Genomic DNA, 14,485 nt, shown 5'->3' on the forward strand with positions numbered 1-14,485 from the left:
AATCGTCTGCTAGGTTTAAATAGCCTTTTAAATCCCATCAAAGATTATTTCCACCCCTCGCTTTTTACCCCCCATGGATTCTGAACTGGATTTCAACCATTTTGCAGTCAAATCAGAAAAGGATTTAATGATAATGTAACAGCCAGCGGGGGGAGAGCTGGCAATCAACTGTGTCTGCCCATTCTTAGCACCTTCAAGCACACAGAAAGTGTTAAATACAAAAACTCATGACTACACGGATTTGGCAGCCAGCTATCATTTTCTATTACAGACAACAGCACTTTTGATGCTGCCCTAGAATTTAAAAAAGGGAGTCAAACTTACCTTCTCTCCCCCCCCCCCTTTCCCCATAAGAAACTATTCTTGAAGTGACACAGAATTCCGGGAGTCTAGTTCAAACGTGAAATTAAGGTGCCCAAGGTAAGTTTTTAAAAATACACGGGCCCAAGCCAGCTAAAATGAAACATTTTTCCCCCCAGAGGGAGATAATTTTTTACAGCACAAGCCTGTGTATGTTTCCCAAGACGCAAGTCCTACCCAGTTTAGTGGGACTTATTCCCAATGAGCTGTGTACAGGATTGGAGCCTAAAGCACATGCTCAGTTCTCCTAAATCAAAGCAACTCAAATGTACTTAACTTGTTAAAATTATTGTATCTTTATTACATTTGTATCCTGCCAGATATAACCAAAAGGCAAAACCAACTAAGGCACAGGAAGTTTATCAGTGGTAATTATTACCAAGGGTATGGAGTACCTTTACCTTTATGCTTTGGGTTAAACCACAGAGCCTAGGACTTGCCGATCAGAAGGTCGGCAGTTCGAATCCCCGTGACGGGGTGAGCTCCCGTTGCTTGGTGCCTGCTCCTGCCAACCTAGCAGTTCGAAAGCACATCAAAGTGGAAATAGATAAATAGGTACCGCTCCGGCGGGAAGGTAAACGGTGTTTCCGTGCGCTGCTCTGGTTTGCCAGAAGCGGCTTAGTCATGCTGGCCACATGACCCGAAAGCTGTACGCTGGCTCCCTTGGCCAATAAAGCGAGATGAGCGCTGCAACCCCAGAGTCGGTCACGACTGAACCTAATGGTCAGGGGTCCCTTTACCTTTACCTAAGGATCTGCTCACAAGCCAGAGGTGCATCCGGGCTTTGCTGAGGCCTATCTGTTTTTTTTTTTTGAAAAATATTTATTGGGGTTTACAATAAAAATGAACATAATGAACAATATAGCAAATCTTAACATAATTTCACATTTTCTTTGGACTTCCTCACATCTCCCGCTCCCACTTTCATCATTATAACTTTTTACCAGCAATTTATTATCTTATTTGCATTCTTATATCTCATTTATATCTTTATAATCTTATAATTCTCAATAAAATTTTTATTTTCTCAATCTCACTTATTATCTTAACTCATCTAGGTTAGTGGTGCTCCATTGTTTATGATCTAGCATCCTGCTTAACATTCACTCAAATTACAATGCTTTTGTAAATAATTCTTAAATTTCTTCCAATCCTCCTCCATCTTCTCTTCTCCCAGGTCACGAATTCTGCCGGTCATCTCAGCCAGTTCCATGTAGTCTATCAGTTGCATCTGCCATTCTTCCAGTGTGGGTAGATCTTGAGCTTTCCAGTGCTTTGCAAGTAGTATCCTTGCTGCTGTTGTTGCATACATAAAAAATGTCCGGTCCTTCTTTACCACCCCTTGGCCGACAATACCCAAAAGAAAGGCCTCTGGTTTCTTAGTGAAGGTATATTTAAATACCTTTTTCAGTTCATTATAAATCATTTCCCAGAACGCCTTCACTTTAGGGCAAGTCCACCAGAGGTGGAAAAATGTTCCTTCACACTCTTTACATTTCCAACACTTATTATCAGACAGGTGGTAAATTTTTGCAAGTTTGACTGGGGTCATATACCATCTATATATCATTTTCATTACATTTTCTTTCAAAGCATTGCATGCAGTAAATTTCAATCCAGTATTCCACAACCTTTCCCAGTCCTCAAACATAATATTATACCCAATGTCCTGTGCCCACCTTATCATAGCCAATTTGACCATTTCATCTTGTGTATTCCATTTTAACAGCAAGTTATACATCCTTGAAAGTACCTTAGTCTTTGGTTCTAACAGTTCTGTTTCTAGTTTCGATTTCTCCACCTGGAACCCTAATTTCTTGTCATTTTTAAAAACTTCTTTAATCTGAGCGTAGTGTAACCAGTCTCGCACTTTGTCCTTCATTTTCTCCAAACTCTGCAATTTCCAATTGTCTCCATCTTTTTCTAGTATTTCCCAATATTTAGGCCATTTAGCCTCCATATTGGGTCTTCTTCGGGCCTTAGCTTCCAAAGGTGAAAGCCACCTTGGAGTTTTATTTTCCAGCAAGTCTTTATATTTTGTCCAGACATTAAACAGTGATTTTCTGACAATATGGTTCTTAAAGGCCTTATTTGCTTTAACCTTGTCATACCATAAGTATGCATGCCATCCAAAAGCATTATTAAACCCTTCCAAATCCAACAGGTCAGTGTCTTCAAGAAGTAGCCAGTCTTTTAGCCAGCAGAATGCTGCGGCCTCATAGTACAACTTTAAATCTGGCAGGGCAAAGCCCCCTCTTTCTTTCGCATCGGTTAATATCTTGAACTTGATTCTTGCTGAGGCCTATCTGGTCTCTCCCCAACACTTCCAGGTTTCCGGGGCATTGTGAATGTGTGGTCATGAGTAAATTGAACACATAATAATAATAATAATAATAATAATAATAATTTATTCATACACTGCCCACCTGGCTGGTTTTCCCTAGCCACTCTGGGCGGCTTCGAACAAAAGATTAAAAATACATTAAAATACATAAATGAGGAGATGCCTTGCACCCAGGTTAAGCATAAGGGGAAACAGCATTGGTACCTCTGCAAATTAATGATGATATCTACTTATTATGAAAAATGATACTTATCTGGAAACAGCAGCATTTTACTCTCCGTCCCCTCACTGTATAGTCTCACCCTGAGCCTCTATATCAGGGGTCAGCACACTTTTTCAGCCTGGGGCCAGTCCATTGTCCCTCAGACCTTGTGGGGGGCCAGACTATATTTTTTTGGGGGGGGGAATGAATGAATTCCTATGCCTCACAAATAACCCAGAGATGCATTTTAAATAAAAGCACACATTCTACCCATGTAAAAACACACTGATTCCCAGACCATCCGCGGGCCAGATTTAGAAGGCGCTTGGGCCGGATCCAGCCTCCGAGCCTTAGTTTGCCTACCCATGCTCTATATCCCATTCCCCCCCCCCCCCGCACCCAGTACAATTTTACCATGAGACAGTTAAACTCCGAGTTAATTACTTCAAGGAAACAATATACCTTTTTCTTATTGCAGACTAGCCTTAAGAGATTTGTGGTAAGATCATCTCGTGTAATAGGATTCTAGGTAAGGAAACAAGAGCTTATCTGGGATTTAGGAAATACTGTAGTTTTCTTTAAGTGGCTAAATGCAAAACAACAAAGGAAATACTGGCTTTAAAAATACTTGTATAACAAGCTTTTGTTATCCCTGAAAGTAACCATACCACAGTTTTAATAAGAGTCTTACCTGGCAATATTATCTTTGTGCAGAGGTGGACTAATTAGAAATGGAACTGGATTTACATAAATTTTGGCTGCATACCATGCACACTAACCGCTGTGAGGAATGCAGCCAATATTCCACTCCAGTTTTTGTAATACTTTTAGGCTGCAATCCTATGTATGATTGCTTGGGAGTAAGCATCACTGAATCCACAGAGTGATGCTATGCAGTTAGGCCTGCTTAGACCCTGTGGTTTCAAGTTATCTGAAGGCTAAACTAGTTGTGAAGTGGGAATTCTGCTTAGACATCCCGATGTTTCTTGGTGAATAAGAAGAGGGAGAGGGATTTTGGATCAGTGCTGTAACACAGAAGTAGGTACAGTGGTACCTCGGGTTACAGACGCTTCAGGTTACAGACACTTCAGGTTACAGACTCCGCTAACCCAGAAATAGTGCTTCAGGTTAAGAACTTTACCTCAGGATGAGAACAGAAATTGTGCGCCAGCAGCACGGCAGCAGCGGGGGCCCCCCATTAGCTAAAGTAGTACCTCAGGTTAAGAACGGACCTCCAGAACGAATTAAGTTCTTAACCCGAGATACCACTCTATAGTTCCCTCTTCTGTGCTGTCTCCATACTGAAATTGCTCCCCACACACCAAAGTTATTTGCCTTGCAGGCAGGGGGTGGGGGAGAGGCACAGTATAGGTCTATCGGCATTGTACCTGTAAACAGCTGTGACTTAAGTTGGGGGAAAGGCTTAGATTTCCACCCTCGACTCCAGATTAGTGTCCCGTGGCTGCTTTTAATAAATCACAGCAAAACTGAAGTTAAAGGTAAAGGGTAAAGGACCCCTGGATGGTTAAGTCAAGTCAAGGGCGACTATGGAGTTGCGGCGCTCATCTCGCTTTCAGGCCGAGGGAACCGGCATTTGTCCCCAGACAGCTTGCATGACTAAACCGCTTCTGGCACAATGGAACACTGTGACAGAAACCAGAGCGCAAGGAAACACCATTTACTTTCCCGCCACAGCGGTACCTATTTATCTACTTGCACTGGTGTGCTTTCAAACTGCTAGGTTAGCAGGAGCTGGGACAGAGCAATGAAAGCTCACTCCATCATGGGGATTCAAACTGCCGACTTTCTGATCAGCAAGCCCAAGAAGCTCAGTGGTTTAGACCATAGCGCCACCCGCATCCCTGCTACAGCAAAATAACTTGCATCTAGTTCTGCATAGACTGGGCTCAGAGGGGCTCATTTCCATGCATAGCAGTGGGCTGTTAGACTGCATCATGAATTGTATCATTCCAAAGCATGATAAAAAGAATCCATATCCCAATGCATTACGTAAGGTGTGTCCCAAACTCTCATGCGCTATTCATCAATAGGCGATAGAAACTCATAAGTCACTTATGCTCAGCAGCTAGAAAGATCGTAACTAGACACTGGAAGGACTTCTCAGGAGTATCAAAATGTATGGGAAACCCCCCTACTAGAAAAATTAACCAATAAACTTAAACAAACGCAGGGACGAGCAAAGGAGAATCCCTTCATCCCTTTGTGGTTCTCCTTTATCACATACACAGCACAACAGGACAATGACCTTATCCCCCCCCCCCAAAAAAGCATACAAATCAACATGACTAACATGACACAACAACAACACACACCCCAAACCCACATACAAACATACCATACTGCAACCGACCAACCAACCAAACGCAACCAACCAAACCCTGGACCCTCCAATCTCTCACACCGCCAATAAAAGCAAATAACTATACAAACAAAGGTCCTATCCTCAAGACCCTGACACAACCCCCACACACAAACACCATGCAGTGGAATGAAAAGATTACTGTTTCCTCAAGCCTCCTCCCTTCTCTCCTCTCTCTTCCCCTGCCCCCAGGTCTATGACAATAGTGTTCAATACCAAATGTAAACAAACTGTGAAAACAGACTCTATGAACTGAAAGTAGAGACGCTATATGTACTTTTCCTAGTTTATTTGTTTGCCTTGTATCACAAAAATCTTTAATAAAAACTATTCTTTTTATATAAAAAAGCAGTAGGTGATTGATCAATATTCTAGTCTTCCCTAGCTATTGGACCCCAACTGTTGCTGGACTGCAAGTCCCATCATCCCTGACCATTGGCCAAGCTGCCTAGGTATAAGTTGTACCCCAGCAAAATCCGGTGACTCAGGGTTGCAGAAGGCTGATCTCTACGCTTCTGCAAAACATCAAGCACTGAGCCATTTCTGCTGCAAAGCGTCAAGCACTGAGGACTCAAGGGATGTACAACAACAACAACAAAATCAGATGCTAAAAATGTGTATGTGAACCAACTCTTAAAGGTTCAGGAGCTGTACCTGGCCATGCTAGTTACTGACCATTTTGAGTCATATTGTACTAGGCGCATGAAATGGCAGAACTAATACGAGAGGGACACAGATTCCTTCACAGCTTCTGTTTATGAATTTTTAGGATTTCTTATCTACCCTTTGCCATAATTTCCCAGGTCGGATTACAAAGATATAATCATACAGTTTATACAATGATTAAATCAGCCCCAGACGAAAACAGCACAGTGTAGGCTAAGCAAAACAGAAGGGGTGGGTTCCTCAGAAATACTTTTGACTGCCAAAGGCCAGGGTAAAAAGGTGTAACATCAGCATAGGGTGGAAGCTGAATAATGATGGTTCCACATGTGCTTCCATGGGGAGAGAGGTCCACAATTTAGGGGCTGCTGGAGAGAAATCCTTCTCCTGAACCATCATTCCCCACATTTCTAAGGATGCTGCTGCCACTGAGGGAAACTATGAATAACAGGAGTATCAACAGTTCTTGGTGTAGATTGTGATCCACTATGTGGATGTGTATAAAAGCTGTGAAGACTGTGGCATTGGTCAAGAGCAGGGGTCAGCAACTTTTTTCAGCCGTGGGCCGGTCCAACGTCCCTCAGACCATGTGGAGGGCCAGACTATATTTTGAAAAAAAATATGAACGAATTCCTATACCCCACAAAAAACCCAGAGATGCGTTTTAAATAAAAGCACACATTCTACTCATGTAAAAACACCAGGCAGGCCCCACAAATAACCCAGAGATGCATTTTAAATAAAATGACACATTCTACTCATGTAAAAACATGCTGATGGGCCAGATTTAGAAGGTGATTGGGCCGGATCTGGCCCACGGACCTTACGTTGCCTACCCCTGGTCAAGATCTTTTAGCTTTCTTTTTATTTAAAAAAGTAAATGTCTAGTTCTCAGGGTTTTGAAGAGAGACTTGAAAATGTATGGACTATAGCTATGAAAATAGCTGACACCAGAGATGGCTGAATTAAAATGTCTGTTCTATCGTTGGGGGTATTGCTTCAGTGCTCTATAGAACTCCTTCACTTTCTCCATTACCACCAAACTCAGAGCACATTATATACAATAACACACACACCTCTGAAAATCTGCCTTATTTACAGAGTACACGGAATGGAGCTTTTTCTCAGCACAAAAATGGGATTTCCTGGATGCATCTTTTCTTTAGCGCAGAGTGCACAGTCCCGAATATGAGCAACCGATTCAGAAAAAGTTCCCTCTGCACCCAGGAGAGAAAAACAAGAGTTAACTTTCTGCAGCTGACTCCAGTCTGAACATGGGAAAAAATCTTCCAAATGCACTCATCACGGCCAGCTACCCTGTCTGAATTGAAGACCATGACCTGGCTTAGGTTTAACGCTGACACATTCTTCCTGTGCTGGCACAAAGTAAACTTCCAGACGTTTCTAAAAATGGCCTGCAGGCAGAACTACTGTAACCCTAAACATAGGGAGGCTATTTCAGATCCTCACGGGATATGACAGGAAGACCTCCGTAAATGACAAATGATACTCTCTCAAGTCAAGAGCATTCCATTTCAATTTTTCCCGAAAAACCTGGACTGAAATAGGGAAATGTAATAAAGGCAGGAACGGTCAAATTTTGTCAAGTTGCTTACAGGATTATTGTAGCTTACTGCTCCTTCTGGTTACCGCAAAATGTTTGCTGGCATATCTTGGGGGGTTTCCAGGAAGGTCTGCTCAGCCATTGCTAATCCCTCATTCTTCTGGATGGGTGACCAATGCAGACTTTGCAGCTTCAGCATCAAGCCAGCCTTGCTCAACATCCAGCCTAAGGAAGAGTTCTGGGAAACTCAAAAGCTTGCTCTTGGCATTTTGCTTAATAAAGAAAGGTATTGCCTGACTGAATTTTGAGGTGGTTTCCTTGTTGTGGACCAAGATAAAGGTAAAGGGACCCCTGACCATTAGGTCCAGTCGTGGCCGACTCTGGGGTTATGGCACTCATCTCACTTTACTGGCCAAGGGAGCCAGCGTACAGCTTCTAGGTCATGTGGCCAGCATGACTAAGCCGCTTCTGGCGAACCAGAGCAGCACACAGAAACGCTGTTTACCTTCCCGCCGGAGCGGTACCTATTTATCTACTTGCACTTTGACGTGCTTTCGAACTGCTAGGTTGGCAGTAGCAGGGACCGAGCAACGGGAGCTCACCCCGTCATAGGGATTCGAACCGCCGACCTTCCGATCAGCAAGCCCTAGGCTCTGTGGTTTAACCCACAGCGCCACCCACGTCCCTCGTGGACCAACATAGCTGCCTCTAATTTCTTTAATACAGATGCTGGTGTTGGTGATCTAACAGCACTCAGAAAACTAACAGAAGTTATTGGGGGTAGATCTACGCTCATGGTTTTTAACATTAAGGGATGGTTTTGATAACATAGATGGACACATGACGTCCTACATTTTACGTTCATGATGCGCTATTACCTTGTCCTTTTTATCGCTTAATTTTTAATTGTTTTATGCTGCTATATTGGTGAAACATTGCTCAGATGTCCCTATGTAGTGTTTTGCCTTATTCTACAGCATTCATGGATCACTGCCTTGCCGTGGCGAAGGGGCTTGAATAACTCAGAGAAGCGATGAACTATGCCATGCAGGGCACCCAAGATGGACAGGTCATAGTGGAGAGTTTTGACCAAACGTGATCCACCTGGGGTAGGAACCGGCAAGCCACTCCAGTATCCCTGCCAAGAAAACTCCATGGACAAAGACATTTGACCAAACTGTGGGAGGCAGTGGAAGACAGAAGTGCATGGCGTGCTCTGGTCCATGGGGTCATGAAGAGTCGGACACGACTAAATGACTAAACAACAACAACAGCATTCAAACCAATGGTATTTGAGGGGCAGATAACAAAGAATATGGAGGGAGGGAGGGAGGATTAAAATCTGACACTACAGGGCGGAACAGAGCAACCAGCGATCAGCAGGAAAAGAAACAGCGTTTTTGAAAATGGTGTGTCCAGGTATTACTGACATTTGACATAAAAAAAACCAAGGTAAAAATGTTTTAATTGACAAGTATGCCCCGTGACACTTTAGAACGACCTATGTAATATCGTTTCAATGGGGGGGGGGGAATAATGCTAATCAGGTCATTGTAGATACAGCCTGGGAATAACAATGTTCAGGCTTGCGTAATCTGTTGATTACAGTTGCTTTTCAAATAGTTCACATATTTATTCCAATCTTCTGAGAATCTCTGGTCCCGCAGGTTTCGAATCCTTCCTGTCATCTTATCTAATTCGGCATAGTCCATTAATTTACGCTAGTAGGACTGCAATAAGTTTTGTAAGGAGGAATATATGAAATATTGTAAGGAAGGCTATGATGAGAGAGTTAACAGATAAGATGATTAAAAGCAATAGTGAAATTAAGAAATGTAAATTAAGTGAAAAAATTGAAAAATTTTCAGATGTGGTTCATGGAAGTCCCAAAAAATGTGTAAGATGTGAGTTATGTTGAATGACTGTTGAAAATGATATATTAAAAACAAAAACAAACCAATGTTCAGGCTTGCAACAGGAACCATCTCCCAACATTTTGCTGTAGGAAGAGATTACAACAGTATAATGGGCACCCAAGTTGATAGTCTCTGAACATTTCTGTGGAATATTTCCAGCGAATGCTGTCTATTGTACTTTGATCTAACTAGGCCTGAAAGCAGCTTATAAATATAAACATAGTAGGATGCTAGAATCTTTACAGCTGTGAACTGAGAGGGGTAGGGGAGATCTCAGTGTAATGCCAGTCAGAGAAGCGGGGAGGTGATTCTGAACAATGAAGTAAAAGGGAAATGGGGTGCGGAAAAGTAATAATAATAATTTTTTTCTGCAATCTTATCGTACACTGCTTAGATACTGTAGTGTTAGGTGGTGCATACATTGTTGAAAAATAAATAAATAAAAACAATCACATCCTTAAATGTGGTCATTGACAAAACAGTTGTACTGAACCTCAGAGCAGCCTCCATACCAGATCACTGCAAAGTGACCAATGTAACGGAATATTTTAAAGAGGGTGGTGAAGGTGGTGAAATTTAGGAAATTACAGGTAAGTTAGCTTAATGTCTGTTCTGGGTAAACTGGTTGAAACCATTATCAAAGATAAAATTGTCAAGGATGTAGAAGAACAAGCCTTATGGAAGAACTTTTTAGAGTTCTTTTTTTCCATGTGTCAGCTAACACATGGATGTGGGTGATTCTCTGTAGACATTGGTTACTTCGATATTCTGTTATACAAAGTATTGGAAGCAGAGTAGAAATGCTGGTGGTTGTTGAATGGAAATAAAATATGTGATTATGGCAAAATTAACAGCTACAGTATATAAGAGGGAAAGGAAGAAAAAAAGCCTAACAGATTTGTTCAGAACTATTGTGCAAAAAGAGCACATTATTCAGGAAATATTAGATACTTCTTTGGTATATGATGATTTGTTTACAGGGTTCCACCAGTAGAAGGCAGCTTATGTAATTAATCTTTCTCTTCCTCATCTCCTTCCTACAAGTCTCCTGCACCCCCACAAAATCTTCTGCCTCAATTCATTCATCCCTCTAGACCACCACCCCCGCCATTTTCCCACCTTGGAGATCTATCTGGATCAAAAACTACTCTTAGGGTATACTGGGAGATCTTTTGCCATCTGTCCAGTCTAAATAGCATTAGGGAATGAGCTGACCTCAAGTCTGTTGTCTACCAATATGGCCGACACAACAGTGGCCTCTCGTGGCCATATGGACAACTGCTGACAGGTCCATTCATTGTGTTGCAATTTGTAATAAAATACAGTGGTACCTCGGGTTAAGTACTTAATTCGTTCCAGAGGTCCATTCTTTTTTTTGTAAATAATTTTTATTTAAGTTTGAACAACAAAGAAAGAAAAGAAAAACATACACAATACATATCTCAAAAAAAGAAAAAAAAAGATAACAAGAACACACAAAAAAGAACACAATTCAACAATAAAAAACAAAAAACATAACAATTAAAAACAATATCTCTTTTCCATTTCCGTTTTTTTAGTTTGCTTATTTTCTGGACTTCCTCATACCTCCCTCTTTTGTATTCCAATCCAAATTGTTTGTCCAGCAATTTCTTTTCAACTTTTTTAATCCCAATCTTTAACTTTAATATAATATTGTAATATATATCTTCAATTTCTTTAAACCTGATCTTTAATCTTAGTATAGTATAACATTAAAATTTTCCCTCTTAATTGTCAGATTTCCATTTCTTTAAACATCTTTAATCCTAATCTTAATCTTAGTCTATCATTAACTTTAACCTGTACAGCTGGAAACCGCTTATTTTCAGTCCAACATCACTCTAACATTCTTTAATTTTACAATGTTTCTGAAGATAGTCTTTGAATTTCTTCCAATCTTCCTCCACCGACTCTTCTCCCTGGTCACGGATTCTACCAGTCATTTCCGCCAGTTCCATATAGTCCATAAGTTTCATCTGCCATTCCTCCAGCGTGGGAAGTTCTTGTGTCTTCCAATATTTTGCGATGAGTATTCTTGCTGCTGTTGTTGCATACATAAAGAAAGTTCTATCCTTTTTTAACACCATTTGGCCGACTATGCCCAGGAGAAAGGCCTCTGGTTTCTTAGGGAAGGTATACTTAAATACCTTTTTTAATTCATTATATATCATTTCCCAGAAAACCTTAATCTTTGGGCACGTCCACCAAAGGTGAAAAAATGTACCTTCAGTTTCTTTACATTTCCAACATTTGTTATCGGGCAAGTGATAAATTTTTGCAAGCTTGACTGGGGTTATGTACCACCTGTATATCATTTTCATAATATTTTCTCTTAAGGCATTACATGCCGTAAATTTCATACCTGTGGTCCACAACTGTTCCCAGTCAGCAAACATAATGTTATGTCCAATGTCCTGTGCCCATTTAATCATAGCCGATTTTACCGTTTCATCCTGAGTGTTCCATTTCAGCAGCAAGTTATACATTCTTGACAAATTCTTAGTTTTGGGTTCTAACAGTTCTGTTTCTAATTTTGATCTTTCCACCTGGAAGCCAATTTTCCTGTCCAATTTAAATGCCTCCATTATCTGATAATAATGAAGCCAGTCTCGCACTTTGTTTTTTAGTTTTTCAAAACTCTGCAATTTCAATCTATCTCCGTCTTGTTCCAAAATTTCCCAATATTTCGGCCATTTGACCTCCATATTGACCTTTTTCAAGGCTTTCGCTTCCATTGGTGACAGCCACCTTGGGGTTTTGTTTTCTAGCAAATCCTTATTCAGAGGTCCATTCTTAACCTGAAACTGTTCTTAAGCTGAAGCACAACTTTAGCTAATGGGGCCTCCTGCTGCTGCCATGCCGCCGGAACACGATTTCTGTTCTCATCCTGAAGCAAAGTTCTTAACCCGAGGTACTATTTCTGGGTTAGCAGAGTCTGTAACCTGAAGCGTCTGTAACCTGAGGTGCCACTGTACAGAAATCAGGTGGCCAACAAAGGACGGCAACACGGTTTTGGGGCCTTTTCACTTGTGTGACTTGAATCAGCATACACAAGACCACAAACGTATACAACTCTTCCAATACTCCATCCCAAAGCAAAACCTAATATGGGGCTATATGCCTATAGCAGCAGGCCTGAGTCCCAATGGCTGGGGTCACCTGGGGCAGAGAGCTGCTCCCACCCAAATGGCATCTGAGTGCCCTCCTTTATTTCCTCTCATGTGAGTGCATGCCTGTCACCAAATCCTGTGGGGAAAAGCAAAGCGCTATACTTGGGGGACACTGTTGTAGTGAAGGCAATCTGGGGCGAACTTTAGTCTTTCAAATTTCAGTGGTCCAGCTCCAAGGGCCTTCTGGCGGTTCCCTCATTGCGAGAAGTGAGGTTACAGGGAACCAGGCAGAGGGCCTCCTCAGTAGTGGCACCTGCCCAGTGGAACACCCTCCCAGCAGATGTCAAGGCAATAAACAACTATTTTACTTTTAAAAGACAACTGAAGGTGGCCCTGTTTAGGGAAGTTTTATTCTGTTTTCAGTCCTCTGCTGGGAGCCGCCCAGTGTGGCCGGGGAAGCCCAGCCAGATGGGCAGGGTATAAATAATAAAATGATGGTGGTGGTGGTGGTGGTGATGATGATGATGATTATAGTGGCACCCTGTGCGAGGCCAAAATTCAGCTGCCCCTGCCTCTTGCCTACAGTTCTGCCCCCTAGGCTCAGCACCCAGTGTGGCAGAACTGGTTGCATTGCCCAAAATATGCCTCTGAGGCAAGACACCGACTTCAGTTCTCCTGGATATAATCTAAAACCAAGTAAGTGTGTGTGTGTTTCAGAACTATTTTTATTTATATGTGGATTTATGAAAATTTTATTAATCACTCAACTAAGAACTGGATGACAGTTCTAGAAACAATGCTGCTGAATTAATTATTATTCAGTTTCTCTCCAAATTAATTTTACTTTAAAGAATGATACAGTTAGGACCATTACAGTTTTGAGCATCCTGGTGCAAGAGTCCCCATCCAATTGCATGGTTCATTGTAAAAAGATGAGGTTTAGTGTCACTTTAGTGGCTCCGAACTACAACATGGAAAAGAACCTGCATTCCATATTCCTACTTGCAACGCCGGTGACTTTATGATTATGCTGGTGGGTTTTTATTAAATGTACATTCCTTGATCCTGCTCCTATCACTGGTCTGCCGACTAACACTGACATCTGGCTTCCATACCCACTGAAATTTCAAAAGCAAAAGGCACGGCTGGTTTCATGGGGGGGGGGGAGTGCTGTGATCCGCTTCGTTACGATGCCACACAATGAATATCTGGGCCCCCTTCAAAGAGCGCCAGTTTAACTCAGAGCTAAAACAGACAAGCAGAAGAGCCTGCCTGATGAGTTTGCTGCTGTGCCTGTTCTCTGTTTCAGATTCCAGGTTGGCATTTCAAATATATGAATCCTCCCCACCCCCTGCCCCATCACAATACAGTAGTACCTCGGTTTAAGAACAGCCCTGTTTAAGAACAATTCAGTTTTCAAACTCCGAAAAACCGGAAGTAGTGTCCTGGTTTGCAAACTTTACCTCAGTCTAAGAACAGAAGCCAACTGGTGGAAGGGCACCGTCGGAGGGAGGCCTCATTAGGGAAAGCGCGCCTTGGTTTAAGAATGGTTTCGGTTTAAGAACTACCAACAGTGGAAGATTGGCAGATGGAGATGATGGACTTTTCGGAGCTAGCTGACCTGACTGGAAGAATCCGCAACCAGAAAGAAGAGGAGTTTCAAGTGGACTGGAGGAAATTTAAGGACTATTTAAATAAATATTGTAATATAAAAAATTAGAAATTACTTGAAAGAAACAAATAGGCCTAGGATTAAACTAAGTTATTAAATAAATGGGACATAGAATGTTAAGAAAAGTGAATAAGATGGACTATAATTGGAAATTGTTTTAGTTTAATAATGATATTGGAAAGCTGTTACTTTTAATTACAAGGAAATTCAGAAGGGAGGGATTTGAGGAAGTCAACCAAGATGTTTAAAAGGT

Source organism: Podarcis pityusensis (assembly GCF_964106645.2).
Source record: "Podarcis pityusensis genome assembly, chromosome: 17".
In the NCBI taxonomy this organism is placed as follows: domain Eukaryota; kingdom Metazoa; phylum Chordata; class Lepidosauria; order Squamata; family Lacertidae; genus Podarcis; species Podarcis pityusensis.